Source organism: Egretta garzetta, unplaced genomic scaffold (assembly GCF_000687185.1).
Source record: "Egretta garzetta isolate BGI_Z169 unplaced genomic scaffold, ASM68718v1 scaffold62, whole genome shotgun sequence".
In the NCBI taxonomy this organism is placed as follows: domain Eukaryota; kingdom Metazoa; phylum Chordata; class Aves; order Pelecaniformes; family Ardeidae; genus Egretta; species Egretta garzetta.
Window position 1 is genome coordinate 4,771,816 of NW_009258947.1, and position 3,600 is coordinate 4,775,415.

Genomic DNA, 3,600 nt, shown 5'->3' on the forward strand with positions numbered 1-3,600 from the left:
GTGAAGAGAACAGATTTTCCAGACACCTCCTCAAAGCAAAGAAGCTAGTAATAGTTTGCCTGTTTGAGCATGTTCTCTTCAAATAAGGCAGACAAGAAGTAACTCCCCGTGAAGAGACGCTCATCCTCTGCAACAGAGAATAGGCAGCTGTGCAAAATGAGCAGCAATGACCTAGAAAATGCCGGAGGCTTTGCCCTCCTAATAAACCTTGTAAAGGCCCTAAAGCTAAATTTAAACCTGGCCTCATCAGTGAAGCACAGAACTGAGTGGTGTTTTGCCACAGTCAGCAGAACTGTACTTGCATCAACATAATGGTCTCTTCTGCAGAATAGCGCTGGATAACTGACCTCTGTGGATCTGTACTTTCCCCATGAATTTTCTCCTTTTCACAAGTTGATCTGAAGTTCAAAAAGATTTAAATTGTCATATACTTATTCCCTTTTATTTTTCACTTTTCATTTATTACCCTTAGGTTGCCGTCAAGGAACTGTATCCAACTGTGTTAAGTTGTGGCTAGGTTCTCCCACCTCACTTCTCATTTTTATTGTCTTTAACCACTCTCAGCTGTTCACATGCTTCCTTTGCTTACAAAAAGTTATGGAAAAGAAACAAAACAAAACACTGTAAATTGGCCAAACTACCTTTCCAAAAGTTAATGGAATTCTGAAAAGTTAGCAATTTTCAATTACTGTTTTGTTCCTTTCTTCATTTCATATCCCACTGCAAGTTAAGAAACTTTCTAATATATGTTCAATAGTTCAAAGACAATATAAAAAATAGAAAAAACCCCAAACATACAAAGGCCTCTCTCAAAAAAATGTCAGATGTTTCATATAAACAGATGCAATACAAAAATAAAATAAAAATACTTTAAGAACATTTTCTGGAAAATATTTGACAAAACTATCAAGTGTTATGAATTTTTTCTTTCATAAAATTATTTACATGTCATTGTTTATTGTCCAAATCACTGAAATTAAACAACTGAATTATTCATGGTTTATGTTACTGGAAATAGAATTAAAATTATCTAAGTCTTGAGGCAAACACAGTTACTTTATTATGGGTAAATAGAAGATGCAAAAAGATAGTAATGCACATGTAGATGATCTATTTTGTTCATTTTGCACTTGTTTTTTGCTTGTCCATAGATTATGCATGGAGGTGTATTTTAAAAGTTTTTAAAACTGCCCTCTCTTTTGGGACAACATGAGGAAAAATTTCATCCTGAAACTTATCCATGCATAGGTTGAAAAAATCGGCTCCATTCCTTCTGCAGCATGCAGCAGCTAAGAGCTCTGGTAGGTTCCCCAGCCAACGAGATGGGGCCATGTCTGTTCTCATTCAGGTGGGCAAAGTTCCTACAATGTCTGAATTCCAGTTGTGCCTGTCTCCTTTGCAAGTAACAGGGAAGGGGTAGACTTTCCCACCTTCCATATACCTACAAAGTTGGTAGGCACAACAGGTGAGATTTGTCTTACTAAACTTCACTATTTAGAGTGAATTTTACCTTTTGCTGAATGTTAGTGATGGTGCCCACCACTACGAAAACCTTGCCACATAAACTCAACACAATGCTCAAGAGAGAGTCACTTATTAGACACAAATCATTTAGTAATTTAGATTACTTTAGCACAAAAACTTCAGTGTTTGATGAATAATATCCCAGAAGCATCTACTTCTTTCTACTGACTATTAAAACCCCCTCAGTAACTATTCAGTTGGAGACATTTATACCGTAAATCTCTAAAATAATTGAAAGATATTCTCAGAAGTCAATCGCTTCCTACTGAAACATTATTTTCTTGCCTCAACTAATTCATCCCTTTCCAATGAAGGACTCTCCTTGATAGTATACTCCTAGATGCTTTGTGATGCTTAATTATAAATGAGATGATAGCAGTTTAATCAGTTCCATTAAGAGACTATTTCACACTCATGTATCATGTTGAGATTTGCCTTGTAAGATCTGAGCTATATATTCACTGTTTGTTTCCCATGCTGCTGTGAGCACTTTATTTGTGTAGTTTGCACAGTTCTCTTTTTGATGCTGCTGAGGGCTTTCAGGTCTATATGGACCTAGAGAACTAAAAGGAAAGTAGTCAGTCAGCTTCTCTGTTTTGCTGTAATTCAAAATTGCACTAAAATGGCTATTTAAAAGTTCTTCAGAATGTGAGAACAATGGGTCAGGACTTCATGAAAACAAGTTTTTTGAGTCAATTTGGAGCACCATAGCAAGAGTCAATGTGCTGCTGAAGCTATCACCTTCATGACACATAAAACTGACATCCCAGTTTCTTGTGGCTGTTGAAGACTCCAGATCCTTTTTTCCAAAAGTGAAAATGCTAACAGCAGTTTTCTATACTGCCCAAGTAAAGCAATAGCATTCTGGTCCAGCACACAACTGGAGCATCTAAAGTGACTAACCAGGGTAAGCAAAGTAAGAGATTGTGATTCTGTATTCAAAACAGGATGGCAGAGAACTTGTGTCTTACCAGGAGCAGGAATAAGATTAAAGTAGGGTGTATGAAGCTAAGTGATTTTTTCGAATGCTGACAGTTACATGTAAATCTGTCATTCTGCAGCCAGTGCACACTCAGTGCTCACACAAGCTTCTTCCACCTTCTACTCTTGCACGTAGGACAGTCATGAGCTGCACACAAGGGGTGGCTTTCTTCAGTGGAGAGGCATGATTTTGCAGTAGATTTTTTTAAAGTTATATATGTATCTAAAACTGCTCACAGGCACCAGGTGAGAGGCTCCATAGGAAAAAAAAAAATCAATTCAGATTGATTTCAATTAGTTACCTTGGAGTTACACTTTTGGAAAGTAAGATCTCTGTCCAAGACATGAAAAAATTGGTTTGTACCTAAATAGTAGAGTTAAGATATTTATGAACCTCACTTCTTTTTATTTACTTCAGTCATGACTAACTTTTTGAGAAAAAGATTAGCAGACCAGGAATTATTGTTCTTACAGTGAATCATTATTCTGGATTACAGTATATTCTGAAGGACTGTCAAGTACATGACAGTTTTTGTGGCAAGTTAAATCTTTCTATATTTAACCCTTTAGTAGTAATTTGCTGTAGCTGTAATGGTGTAAGATCAGTGGCAATAAAAGCATTGTATATAGATGTAATATCTTGTATTAGAACAGATAATACCATAACAGTTTTTCTGGCACACAACCTCTGAGAACCAAAGTTGTTGTGAACATTTAGTTAAATCCTGAGAGTCAACGTAATTTATACAGCTGCATTGGCTGCAACATCTGCATTGCCTGTTCTACAGCATATTTTGGGGACTTCTTTCAATTATGGCCCTGGTCAGAATAACTGTTGCACAATACTTTATGTTACAGTATCTATTTGGAATAGTTTGTTGTAGTTTCACCTGTGGACAATCTATTTTGGATTACAGGCTCTTTTTTCTTTATTTCTTTCTCTTTATCACTTGATGAATGTTGTGAATGTGACAATTATTCTGAAATAAAATAATTTCTATTCTAAAATACCTTGCCCATGAAAGGAGGTATTCCAAAGTAAATACTGCTGACTAATTTATTCCACTAGAGCTATCCCAGTCCATTTCCTTGTGT